The sequence below is a fragment of the Schistocerca nitens genome, chromosome 4, assembly GCF_023898315.1.
Source record: "Schistocerca nitens isolate TAMUIC-IGC-003100 chromosome 4, iqSchNite1.1, whole genome shotgun sequence".
Classification (NCBI taxonomy): Eukaryota; Metazoa; Arthropoda; class Insecta; order Orthoptera; family Acrididae; genus Schistocerca; species Schistocerca nitens.
Window position 1 is genome coordinate 651,644,224 of NC_064617.1, and position 14,253 is coordinate 651,658,476.

Genomic DNA, 14,253 nt, shown 5'->3' on the forward strand with positions numbered 1-14,253 from the left:
GCTCCAGAAGATAGTATCGATTATCAGAATGAACTCCTGAGGATTGATCAATGGTGCAGACCCTGGCAGTTGACTCTGAAATTAAATAAGTAGTGTGAGGAGGTGTATATCAAGGGCCCCACACAGGATTCGTTTCAATTGCATTACGATTGTAACACACTGCACATAAATCGGAAAAGAAATCCACTACTGCACGAGCATACTATTGATGTCAGATACCCGGAAACAGTATCTACCGTAAAATATCTAGGAGTAACCACCCAGAGTGACCTTAATTAGAATGACCATACAAAATAAATCGTAGGAAAAGGTGATGCCAGGTTGACATTCATAGGAAGAATATCAAAAAAACCTAACTCATCCACGAAAGAAGTGTCCTACAAGATGAACAATACTCAAGGTGCGATTCTCGAGTGTTGTTCATCGATCTGGTTTCTTTACTAGGTAGCACTCATAAGAAGGCTGTAAACATCTAACGAAGAGTGGTGCGTTTCGACACAGATTCGTTTGGTCGGCACGTGAGTTTTACAGAGATGCTCAACAAACTCCCGTGGTAGACGTTACAAGAGAGGCGTTTTGCATCACGGAGATGTTTGGTATTGGAATTTCGACGGATCACTATCCGGTAAGAGTCAGGCTACATATTACTTTCTTGCACACACACATCATCAAATGACGGCGACGAGAAAATTCGAAAATTTAGAGCTAATACATAGACTTACCGACAATCATTCTTCCAAAGCGCCATTCACGAGTATAAAAGTGAAGACAAGATCAGTTAATAGTACCAGAAATACCCTCCGCCTCATACCTTCAGGTGACTTGCGGATTATGATGTAGGTAGGTGTACCCGGTGGAGCAGTTTCGTCTGAGTAAGCTACTGCTGTGTTACGCTTTGGTGGTTCAATTCTGCTGTAGTTGTCGTGTCCTGTTGATTCCTGCTCTCTACATAACAGTAAAACTTGAAACACGTCGGCTTACAGTACTCCAATTTATCGACATAGTCGCTCTTTAGATAAATGCATTTTTCCAACGCTTTCTCACAGTAGGCATACTGCATCGACAAAAGACGCCTCCATAATATACATCTAAAGGTATTAAAATTCCTTCATTGGCCTTAATTGTTTAAAATTACCACTGATGAATCCAGTATAATATGGAGGACCACTGTCGTTTCTGTAATCCATGGATTGTGATACTTCATTCGTGTACGGCAATAATGGATTCAAACCTCTTTCGTGATTTAGGTACGAAGTGGTTTACACGAATCATATGCAGTAAATACCACCAATGTTTCTTGATCAATGCCACATCCTACTTCCTCTCGCACCTTGGTTCCAGCTTGTGTTCTATTTCTACTGAAGTCGACGTAAAACTTTCCTCTCTCTTCCTTTCATATCACAACTGGGTGTGACTGTGTGTTGATGGTTCAAATGGCTCTGAGCACTATGGGACTTAACTTCTGAGGTCATCAGTCCCCTACAACTTAGAACTACTTAAACCTAACTAACCTAAGGACATCACACACATCCATGCCCAAGGGGTGATTCGAACCTACGACCGTAGCGGTCGCGCGGTTGCTGACTGTAGCGCCTAGAACCTCTCGGCCACTCCGGCCGGCTGTGTGTTGATATTTACCAGTTTGACAGACCAATAAAAATAGTGTCTTTGGTGCTTAACTACTCTTGCTGTATGCTAATGACCTGGCAGACAATATTCTTAGTAATCTCTTAACATTTTAGATATAGCGCAGTTCCCTGTAATAAATTACTGGCCGAGAAAAGCTTGTACATTATCCAATCAGACATTGATAATATTTCAAAGCAGTCCAAATATTGACAGTAATCTTTAAATATTCATGATTGTAAAGCTGTGCCCTTTGCAAAACGCAGACTCGTTGTATTATGAGACTATACGCTGAAAACAGAAAAGGTTGCGATATGCTCAATACAGACGGCAGTGCATTGGCGGAGGTATCATTTGTGCTCAGATGTCACGTGCAAACGTTTCCGACATGATTATGCCCACACGACGGGAAATTCCAGGAATTGAACGCGGAGTGGTAGAGATCGATGAATGGGACACTTCCTTAAGGAAACCGTTAGCGAATTCAATATTGAGAGATCCACAGTGTCAAGGTTATACTGAGAGTACCTAATTTCAAGCATTATCTCTCATCATGTGTATCACAGTGGCCAACGACCTTCACTTAACTACCGAGAGCAACGGCGTTTGCGTAGAGTTGTCACTGCTAGCAGACAAGCAACACTGTTTGAAATAACTACAGAAATTAATGTGGGGCTTACGACGGACGTATCTGTTAGAACAGTTCAGCGAAATGTGGCATTAATGGGCTGTGGCAGCAGACGACACGCGAGTTCCCTTGCTAATACACTCCTGGAAATTGAAATAAGAACACCGTGAATTCATTGTCCCAGGAAGGGGAAACTTTATTGACACATTCCTGGGGTCAGATACATCACATGATCACACTGACAGAACCACAGGCACATAGACACAGGCAACAGAGCATGCACAATGTCGGCACTAGTACAGTGTATATCCACCTTTCGCAGCAATGCAGGCTGCTATTCTCCCATGGAGACGATCGTAGAGATGCTGGATGTAGTCCTGTGGAACGGCTTGCCATGCCATTTCCACCTGGCGCCTCAGTTGGACCAGCGTTCGTGCTGGACGTGCAGACCGCGTGAGACGACGCTTCATCCAGTCCCAAACATGCTCAATGGGGGACAGATCCCGAGATCTTGCTGGCCAGGGTAGTTGACTTACACCTTCTAGAGCACGTTGGGTGGCACGGGATACATGCGGACGTGCATTGTCCTGTTGGAACAGCAAGTTCCCTTGCCGGTCTAGGAATGGTAGAACGATGGGTTCGATGACGGTTTGGATGTACCGTGCACTATTCAGTGTCCCCTCGACGATCACCAGTGGTGTACGGCCAGTGTAGGAGATCGCTCCCCACACCATGATGCCGGGTGTTGGCCCTGTGTGCCTCGGTCGAATGCAGTCCTGATTGTGGCGCTCACCTGCACGGCGCCAAACACGCATACGACCATCATTGGCACCAAGGCAGCAGCGACTCTCAGCGCTGAAGACGACACGTCTCCATTCGTCCCTCCATTCACGCCTGTCGCGACACCACTGGAGGCGGGCTGCACGATGTTGGGGCGTGAGCGGAAGACGGCCTAACGGTGTGCGGGACCGTAGCCCAGCTTCATGGAGACGGTTGCGAATGGTCGTCGCCGATACCCCAGGAGCAACAGTGTCCCTAATTTGCTGGGAAGTGGCGGTAAGGTCCCCTACGGCACTGCGTAGGATCCTACGGTCTTGGCGTGCATCCGTGCGTCGCTGCGGTCCGGTCCCAGGTCGACGGGCACGTGCACCTTCCGCCGACCACTGGCGACAACATCGATGTACTGTGGAGACCTCACGCCCCACGTGTTGAGCAATTCGGCGGTACGTCCACCCGGCCTCCCGCATGCCCACTATACGCCCTCGCTCAAAGTCCGTCAACTGCACATACGGTTCACGTCCACGCTGTCGCGGCATGCTACCAGTGTTAAAGACTGCGATGGAGCTCCGTATGCCACGGCAAACTGGCTGACACTGACGGCGGCGGTGCACAAATGCTGCGCAGCTAGCGCCATTCGACGGCCAACACCGCGGTTCCTGGTGTGTCCGCTGTGCCGTTCGTGTGATCATTGCTTGTACAGCCCTCTCGCAGTGTCCGGAGCAAGTATGGTGGGTCTGATACACCGGTGTCAATGTGTTCTTTTTTCCATTTCCAGGAGTGTAGCACGACATCGCTTGCAGTGCCTCTCCTAGGCTCGGGACCATGTTGGTTGAACCCTAGACGATTGTAAAACCGTGGCTTGGTCACATGAATACCGATTTCAGTTCAGAGCTGATGGTAGGGTTCGAGTGTGGCGCTGACCCCATGTAGTCATGGACGGAAGGTGTCTACAAGGTACTGCGTAAGCTGGTGGTGGCTCCATAATGGTATTGGCTGTGTTTACATGGAATAGTCTGGGTCCTCTAGCCCAGTTGTACCGCTCATTGACTGGAAATGTTCGACTACTTAGAGACCACTTGCAGCATTCATGGACTTCGTGGTCCCAAACAACGATGTGCCCTGTTACCGGGTCACAACTGTTCTGGACAATTCGAACGAATGATGTGGTCACGAAGACTGCCCGACATGAATGCCGTCGAACATTTGTTTCACATAAAATCCTGCAGCGGGAACATTTCACAACGGCTACAGAGACAGCACGGCTGAATATTTCTGTAGGGGACATCCAGCGACTTGTTGAGTTCACGCCACGTCGCGTTGCAGCGCTATGCCGGCGAAAAGGGGTCCATCACGTTATTAGGGGTACCCCATGAACTTTTTCACTTCATTGTAACGTCAGTGAGTCACTATTGGTATCAGTCGACCCATGCAAATGCCTGGGTATTGTTAACGGTTATATGAAAGGGAAGTTAATGGATATGAAATTAATGATCACATCGTGTGTTATATGTGGCAGCATGTGGTTCATCCATCACGTTCTGCGAAAATACAGTTAAGTCTACAAATGGGATTGCTTACAAAACACTCCTGTGACCCACCTTAAAGTATTTGGCATGTGTGTGGAGTCCATACTGATAGAACGAACGGGAGACATTCAATGTTTGCGAAGAAGGACAGCACTAATTGTCACAATTAAAAATGCTGAAAAACCTGAGGCTGTTGCCGGCGGAGGTTCGAGTCCTCCCTCGGGCATGGGTGTGTGTGTTTGTCCTTAGGATAGTTTAGTTTAATTAGTGTGTAAGCTTAGGGACTGATGACCTTAGCAGTCAAGTCCCATAAGATTTCGCACATATTCTAACTTTTTTTTTCTTTTGAAAAACCTGAATTGGAACATGATTCGAGATAGATGTCTGAGAAGTTTGAAAATAAATGTCCTTGAGAGTGATAAGCTTTTATCGGTAAATTAGCAATGATTTAGAAAACATCGCTCGCGCGAAACCTGTCATTTTCTCGCACGATATTTTGCGAACCATGCGAGAGACAGATTCCATCTTGCTAGAGTTCCGGAAAAATTTGGCAAAGTAGTGTTAACGCAGCTCTGAACGTACAGAATAAGTTCTCAGATGTGTAGGTGGCATAAGGTCTCTTCAGGAACAGAACCCAGTATTGGCCTTACAGCGAGTGTTCATCAAAGGTGAGGGTATCACAAGAGTAGAGCGCCACGTGAATATGACAGAACCGATCTTGTTCCCTATGTACGTAAACGACCCGCCGAAGAGAGTGAGCAGCAGTCTGTTTGCTGGTGACCAGGTAGTGTATGGGACAGGGACAAGGGACGGCACACCTTAATAAGTGACATAAATCTGCAATTGATATGGCTATCCGTTTCTGACAAAAAGGGGTCTCAGCAGTAGGACAGACTGATAGATAGACAAACGGTCAACAAGGCGATCTTACTAGGGTTCCATGTTTAGAAACTGAGGTACAGAATCCTAGAACAGTAGGAAGTGAGGAAAATAGGAGTATACTACAGCTCCCTGCTAATTGCTCCCTTAGGGACTGCGAAGACAGACATAATTTCACTGATCACTGACGCATGAAAGCAGTCATTCTTCATACACTCCGTATGCGACTGGAAAGGGGAAAAACCGTAACAGCGGCACCGTGAAAAGTACCTAAATAGTACTTTTCACTGTGGTGTTACACAGATTTAATCTACATGTAGATGTAGTGGAGACGCCACGGAAAATCCAGAACTACATCCCTCCACGTACATCCTACGGACTCCCCAAACACAACCAATATTCGCCGCTAAAGATATCGAGATTCCAAGCCATAGAGCTTTGGTATTCGGTTTCAAGAAGGCTCCGTGCTCAGAGGCGACCGTAGGTGGGTGTCTCGACAGGATATGAAAGGTCACCAGGACACACGTACTATTTCCGAGCGTTTGCCACTGCTATGTACAGCATTTGGCACCCGCCGCATTATTTCCCTCTGTGTCTGCACCGTGAACTATGAGAAAGGCTGCTGCCTAGTCGGGCATTGTTCCTCTCCAACGATTGTCACACGTCCAGGGGTCTACTGCTACCAGTAAGTGATTCATGCTTCGATTGGTTCCCATATGAAAGACATTGGCGTTAGACGCAACTACAGACTATTTCCGTATTAAAACAGCGTATGGTTTATACTATCTCCCTCTAACTCGTTGCGGAGGCCACAGTCACGGTTAGACGGTGTACAGCAGACTCGACCACGGCGTTCAAACTCATTACCGTTCCACTGTACTGAAATCTCTTATACAAGATTAATGGAATAAAAAGGCAGAGAATTCAAGTTCTCTCACCATCAGTTTCGCGGGTCCGACTTTTGTTCTAATCTTCTTAATACTCCAAATTTTACCTATTATAGTACCTAATGATTCTTCTCGACATGTAACAATTCATTAGTCGTCTAGCGGTACTAGAGACTCGACTAGATGCTGTCTTCACTCTCTTCAAAACTCAATCCGAGTCCTACTTCTCTACAAAGTTAATAAGTCACAATTAACGAGGAATAAACGTGTAGCGCATGGAGTGCATATCAGGCTACACCGTAGTCACATATAGACTTTGATCTACATAGTCTGTTTAAAAATACATTTAATTACAAGCGTAGTCACATTTCACACTCAGGGCCAACGTCATATCAGATCATCAATGTTATACTACAGTTTCCATGACCTGAATCCATTACAAAGAAATTCACTGGCTGTATGACTACTACTTCTGCTGTCTTCATCGCTGGTACCGAGTGCAAGGGGGGTCGGTGAAATGGGCTCGTTGCGTGCAATATGTTTTACAATAATTCGGAATTGAATTATTATCCATTGCAAAAAATAAAGAAAGTATTTATGCCAGCCCGCCTTCTTTCCATAAAATTGGTAATTCAGTCTTTAAACTAACCCGAAATCCAAAAAATTCAAACAAACACAAACCCATTCAACAGTCAAAAACTCTATGATGCCAAAACAATTTAGAAAAATCAGATAAATTTCCTGGGTAATTAGTTAGTTTAATAGTGAAACTTCCTGGTAGATTAAAACTGTGTGTCGAACCGAGACTCGAACCCGGGAAATTTACCTTTCGTGGGCAAGTGCTCTGCCTACTGAGCACTTGCCCGCGAAAGGCAAAGGTCCCGAACTCGACTTTCGGTTCAGCACACAGTTTTAATCTGCCAGTAAGTTTCATATCACCGCACACTCCGCTGCAGAGTGAAAATCTCATTATGGAAACATCCCCCAGGATGTGGCTAAGCGATGTCTCCGCAATATCCTTTCCTCCAAGAGTGCTAGTTCTGCAAGTTCGCAGAAGTGCTTCTGTGAAGTGTGGAAGGTAGGAACGGGCCACTGCCGGAATTAAAGCTGTGGGGACGGCTCGTGAGTCGCGCTTGGGTAGCTCAGACGGTAGAGTACTTACCCATAAAAGGCAAAGGTCCCGAGTTCGAGTCTCGGTCCGGTACAGACGTTTAATCTGCCAGGAAGTTTCGTATCAGCGCACTCCCCGTTGCAGAGTGAAAATCTCTTTCTGATAGTTTAATAATGTTTCATGACAGCAAAATAACTCTAAGCAAGAGATCAGCTTGGCCAAGAATTACAGACGCTGTTAAAAATATCAGCGACGACATGAACAAGGTAGCACCATCAGAATATTTAAGTGAGGAACTGTTTGCTACAGCAGCTGTTAACTATTGTCCGTGATGACACAATCAAAATTACTTAAGCATTAAGAGCACTTCGAACGACAACTGACTCGAAAATACGTGTTACTGCCGCGGGAGAAAGCCGACGTAATTTTGGGCAAGAACGCCGACACACAGATGTCGGCAGCGTAAAGTAATGTTACCCACACACCAACGCCGTCACGTCCCTGCGCAGCTTGTTACTGTCCTGTAGAATACTATCCACGGCTGGCGCTCATTTGCCCACACAGACCAAAGACGAAGGCAAAAGAGCCCTAATATAGCTTGGCTACCTCACTAGAGAGCGTCATCAGGAAATTCGTGTTGCGAAAAATAACCATTTGGTTTTAATTACCACACCGAAAAATTGTACATCTACATCTACGTCATACTCCGAAAGTCACCTAATGGTGTGTGGCGGAGGGTGCTTTCAGTACCAGTATCTGATACCTCCAACCCTGTTCCACTTCCGAATAGTGCATGGGAAGAATGATTGTCGGTAAGCCTTTGTACTGGCTCTAATTTCTCGGATTTTCTCTTCGTGGTCAATACGCGAGATATATGTTGCGGGAAGTAATAAGCTGTTTGACTCCTCCTGTAAAGTGCTGCCCCGAAATTTGAACACTAAATCTGTCCGTGATGCACAGCGTCTTTCTTGTAACGTCTGCCAGTGGAGTTTTATTAGCATCTCCGTAACGCTCTGTCGCCAGCTAAACGATCCTGTGACGATACGCGCCGCTCTTCGTTGGATCTTCTCTATCAGCCCTACCTGATAGGGATCCCAGATAGATGAACAGTACTCAAGAATCGGGCGAACAAGCGCCTTAAAAGCCACTTCTTTCGTGGATGAGTTACATTTCCTTAAGATTCTTCCGATGAATCTGAGTCTTGTGTCTGCTTTTCCCACTATCTGTTTTATATGGTCATTCCACTTCAGTCGCTCTGGATAGTTACGCCTAGATATTTTACGGCAGACGCTCTCTCCAGCTGTATGTCATCAATAATGTAGCTGTACATTAGAAGATTTCTTTTTTTTTTTTTTGCACGTATTGTCTGCATCCTTGCAGACTTGGAAATTGTCGCGCTGTAGTACCTTAGGTCTCCGGCAGAGGTCATCGATGAAGTGGGTTATTGTGCGGTAACTTGTTTCTTGATTATAAAGTGGAACGGCGCTGCAACGATCTGTGCTGAGTTGGTGGAAGTGTAATCCGACAATGCTTAATTAGACACTGTCCAGTCACATTAATGTGAACATCATTCAGGAGCCTGAATAACAATCTTATGCAGCGCCGACCGCTGCGAGACGTACAGAGAGAGAGCCAGTGAGGCTCTGGACGGTACCGCCAGGGTTATGGAGCCACGCCCACTCCAGTACCGTGGACAGCTGGACTCCGCTGAGGATCCATGGCGGGAACAGTCCGATTGAGATGGTTTAAATTTGGGAAGTTTTTCTGCCGGGGGAGTCGGACAAACTCATCCTAATGCTCCTCGAACCACGCACGTACACTGCGAGCTGTGTGATACCTTGGATTGTCCTGCTAGTAGATGCCGTCGCACAGACGAAAAACAAACGGCGTGTAGGAGTGGACATGGTGCTCAAAGACAGCTGCAGGCATGTGTTGATCTATTGCGCCTTCCAGAATGACTAGATCACCCAGGAAATACCACGAAAACATTCCCCATACCACTGAGTTCCCTTCTCCGGTCTGAATGCTTCTGACGATTGTTGCATGGTGTTTGTTTTCAGGCGTTTCACGCAGTACACGCCATAAGCCATCTGAGCGATGGAGAATAAAAATGAGATGCGTCTGAAGAGATCACCTGTCGCCACTGAGAGGCCTTAAAATTGCAGCACTGACTTGCAAATTCCAGCCTTCGTCGCCGATCAACAGCAGTGAACCAGGCGTCTGCAGCGGAGGCCCACACGCAGCAACGTTCACTGAACGGTCGTTGGGGAATCACTGTTAATAGCCCCTTGGTATTCCTTGGAGGTCAGCTACTCAACAGCTGCGCGTCTGTTCGCCCGTACACATTTTCGTACCCGTCGTTCAGACATGTCGTCTATGACCCATGGTGCACTACGATTGCTTCGTCGCCGGTGTGGGATAGGGCCATGTTGCCATTTACGGAATCCTTAAGCCAAATCAACATGCGCAGGGTTTACAATCTTATCCGTTTCAGAAGTACTTCGACCCTTGGCCCGAAAGTCAATTCCTGATTCGTTTTGCCGGCCGCGGTGGTCTCGCGGTTCTAGGCGCGCAGTCCGGAACAGTGCGACTGCTGCGGTCGCAGGTTCGAATCCTGCCTCGGGCATGGATGTGTGTGATGTCCTTAGGTTAGTTAGGTTTAAGTAGTTCTAAGTTCTAGGGGACTGATGACCACAGCAGTTGAGTCCCATAGTTCTCAGAGCCATTTGAACCATTTGAAACTGATTCGTTTTCAACATCATCCATGACATTTTCAGTGTGAGAAACGTCGCTGGCCGCCGAGTTCCGCTACTGCTCACGTCCATTCGAAAAGCTCAATGAGGCAAACCAGCAGGCAGAAACGACTTCTAAAACAACATAATCCTATGGACGGGTGTTGCGTGTTTCACTAATATCGCGAGCCAATGGAGCAAAGTAAGGGATGTAAATATGCGGATTCGCCACAGGCAAAAAAAGCAAAGGCCCGACCCTCATCAGGCAAGGTGATGCTAATTGCTTTTTGGGACTGCCATCGTGTGATAATAACAAATTGCGCTCAACGAGGCAAACTGCTACAAAAGCGTATTATCGAAATATTCTGACGAGGTTAAGGGGGGCTGTCTAAACTAGAGATCACCAAACATTTCTCACAGCGGGCTGGATAACCGACAAATTGACGAGCGTGGTCCGCATCATCATTCTGTACCGTACTTGCCAGCCTGCACGAAAGTTCGGGGAGAAAAGACGAGAAACTACGAAGTTCAACATTCTGAGTTAATCACAGCTGAGTGACATACTTAGCACAAAAAAAAGACGTTAGTGAGATTTCTGAAATTGACGTTGGGTTTCACAATATGAACAGTGTTTGGTTTTGTGCTGCTGCATCAGTCAAGAGAATCCCTTTCAAATGTTCATCACTCATACTCATTCGATTTGCTGCCTCGACAGACAATATTTTCGAAAACTTTTGGACATAAGTTTTGCAAACACTTATGCCACATTAGCGGCCAATTTCTTCAAATTTTTAAACTCAGCTTCAAGTAACCAGCGGTAAAATTCAGCAAGTTTTCTTCTCTGTGCGTTTCTTTCAACACGTCATTCGCTTACAAATCAATGAGCTCCAACTGTAGTTCATCTGGCATATCATCAACGTTACATTCAAACGCATTGTCTAACAGAAGAGAGTCACTTTTTCTTCCATCAAGATCTCAAAATCCCTGCAAAAATGGTGCTTAGAGATAAGATCAATATTTTTCTGGAAGTCAAGGTTGACATCCTCTTTGATTGTAACGCAAAACTCTGTGTAACAGAGAAAATGAGGGAAGTTTTCTCCTTTCAGTTGCCTTCAATCAATAAAAACTTTCTCTGAAATCTTTTGAAGATTCTGTGGAGATCGCTGACAATGTTATCCTGTCCCTCAAATGTTAAGTTCAGTTCATTCATGTGGATTGTGAAGTCAGCCGAAACGACGAATTTGACAGCTAGATAGATTTTGACAGCTGTGGATCAGTTCTATCTCTTTGAATGCGAAAGATTCTGTTTCGGAGACTGTAAAAGGGAAACAGCTGAGCAGCCTCACTGCCTTGTGATAAAGCAAGTCACAGAATTAAGAATCGATTTGTTCGAGGAAAGCCTGCAACAGATAAAGATTAAATGGATGTCACCGTATGAAGCCCACAGCAGAAACAACTGATTTCAGTACACAAGAAATATCTAAGTCTTTTCCACAGAGATGGGTATACAGTATATGAACAGTGCGCTCAGAAAAAGAAAAATTTTCCACCTGAGTCTTGATCATCGAACATAGTGAATTTAAGACACGTAGGAACCAGGAAGTCTCCGCACTCGTGGAAGTCTCCTGGAATTCTAAACATAATACAGTAAAACTTACTCAAAACGGAATCGCTTGGAACTAAAATAACTTCCAAATTGTACAAGTTTCCGGATTACACAAAACACACAAGGCTACATAAAATTTATAAAGTACCACGATCAAAATTATACAGATATTTACTGTCCTTTGCTCATGCGCAGCAGATATTTCTTACTGCATATTTTTCAACAGAGCACTAGATTATTGCTCTAATTACTACATGGTACGTAATGCGCATATTTTTACCGTAGCTTTAAATTCGGTTTTGTTGTACACAATTATTATTCCTGTGTTTGTATGCTTTACATTACAGGTATCAAAGAGGGAAACAGGTTTGAATTTTCTTTTCAATTTTTTTCTACACACTATTTTTTCCTTGTGTAATATTTCTAACCGATTGAGAGAATTTGTGTGTGTTGCAAATTGCATAGCATCGTTTACGCATGCAGTAGGTTCTTCGCCTTCCTTTACATTTGCCCATTTCCTTCGCTCTACTCATAACGTATCTTATCGCTGTTTCTTAAAGTTTCATAAATTTGTTTTTTACCCCAATTAAAACCAATATCGTTTCGCACACAGAAAGATCGTTTTCTCACCCGGCTCGAATATCTTCCTCTCTCAGTTAAATGTAGCGTTAAATGTTAGCGACAACTACCTTTTATCCCTCAGCACTTGAAGTGCTGCAAGTCAACTGAAACTGTCTAAAAATAACGCATGTCGTGCATTTTTTTGGAATGTCTGTCCTTGTCAGGCAAAACTACTGCTTAACGGAACAACAAGCATCTCCTTCATGAAGCAGCATTGTGAAATCTATACAGTACGCGTGTGAAAAGCATCGCCTTCTATAGAAGTGAATATCTAAGGTATGCTGTATATCAGTAGTACTGTACACGTTCTTTTCGTATCACACTATGAGTTAGTAACTACATCTTAAAATCTTCAGGCACGTTCCACCATATACTAAAAAAAAAATCAGTTATAAAGGTGTATTGAATGCTCCTGGACTCAAATAATCGTATGGTATAGCCAGATTTCGGAATTATATACGTTCCTCTTTGATCAAGTTTTGCTGTATTTAAATATAAACCGTATCACACCGTCTCAGATTCTATACATTGTGTCAAGAAAATTGAAGTACTGTCGGCGGTCCCGATGAATTGACGTTGCGGGTCGGATCCTGCCCACGAGCTGCAGTTTGATGACACATGGACTAGACGAAAAACAGTGAGAACCTGCCGAAACACGTGTTTCGATCCACAACAAAACCCTAGGCTATTCTGCAGAGGGCGCAGTCAGACACGCTGCATTTTCGGTCTATGAAATTTGGTCTCATCTCCATTCATCACGGCGTTGAGTCACTTCTTCCTCTTTCCCCGAATAAACGCGTTGCATGGCAGGCATTCCCAAAATGAAGACGAGGCGATTTTCGTGACTAGGTAGTTTTTCTATAGGGCCAAAATACTCTCTTCTATTACCAAGGTCTACGTCAAGCCATCCGAAGTTCGGAAAACTGATTGTCAGTGTGAAGAGTGAATTTGCAGAGAAGGGCTAACACCACTACCATCTTTCGTGGTCACAACACGACGTTCTGCGCTACCACACCTAAACTGACTGACTTGTCCTAGTTAATGAGCAATAGAAATATCGATAGGCCACCGCGATCACTTGTTGTTTTTCTACCCAATATCAGACCGTGAGAAGGCATGGACTGCGACCCTATTTGCAGGGAGTTACTGATTTTAATCGATCTGGGTGAAGGTGGTATAAATCACAACACAAATCAGAGATTTAGAAACTAGCACAAGGAGATACACTCCGAAATTAGCATAGAACAACGTACTCTTAACCGAGAGCAGCCTCCGCTGACATAAAAACATTCACAGATCAACGTTTAGAAAGAGCATTGACCTCTAACCAAGCTAGTTTAGCTCGAGAACGGTACGGAGAGAGAATACTGAACCATGGGAGCTAGGTTTGGCAACAAGAAAGGGAGTAGCAGACTTCCGTGAACTTTACCAAGTGGCTGACACTACTGTTCTCCCATTGTATCGCGAAATGCTCGCGATCGCCAAAGGACCGAAACGGTGATGGAATGCGAGCGTCATTTCTAGGAGGATACAAGATGACTTGGACAGGATTTGTGATTGGTGTAAAGAATGGCAGCTAACTCTAAATCTAGATAAATGTAAATTAATGCAGATGAATAAGAAAAAGAATCCCATAATGTTTGAATACTCCATTATTAGTGTTGCGCTTGACACAGTAACGTCGATTAAATATTTTGGCGTAACATTGCAGAGCGATATGAAGTTGGACAAGCATGTAATGGCAGTTGTGGGGAAGGCGGATAGTCGTCTTCGGTTCATTGGTAGAATTTTGGGAAGATGTGGTTCATCTGTAAAGGAGACCGCTTATAAAATAGTAATACGACCTATCCTTGAGTA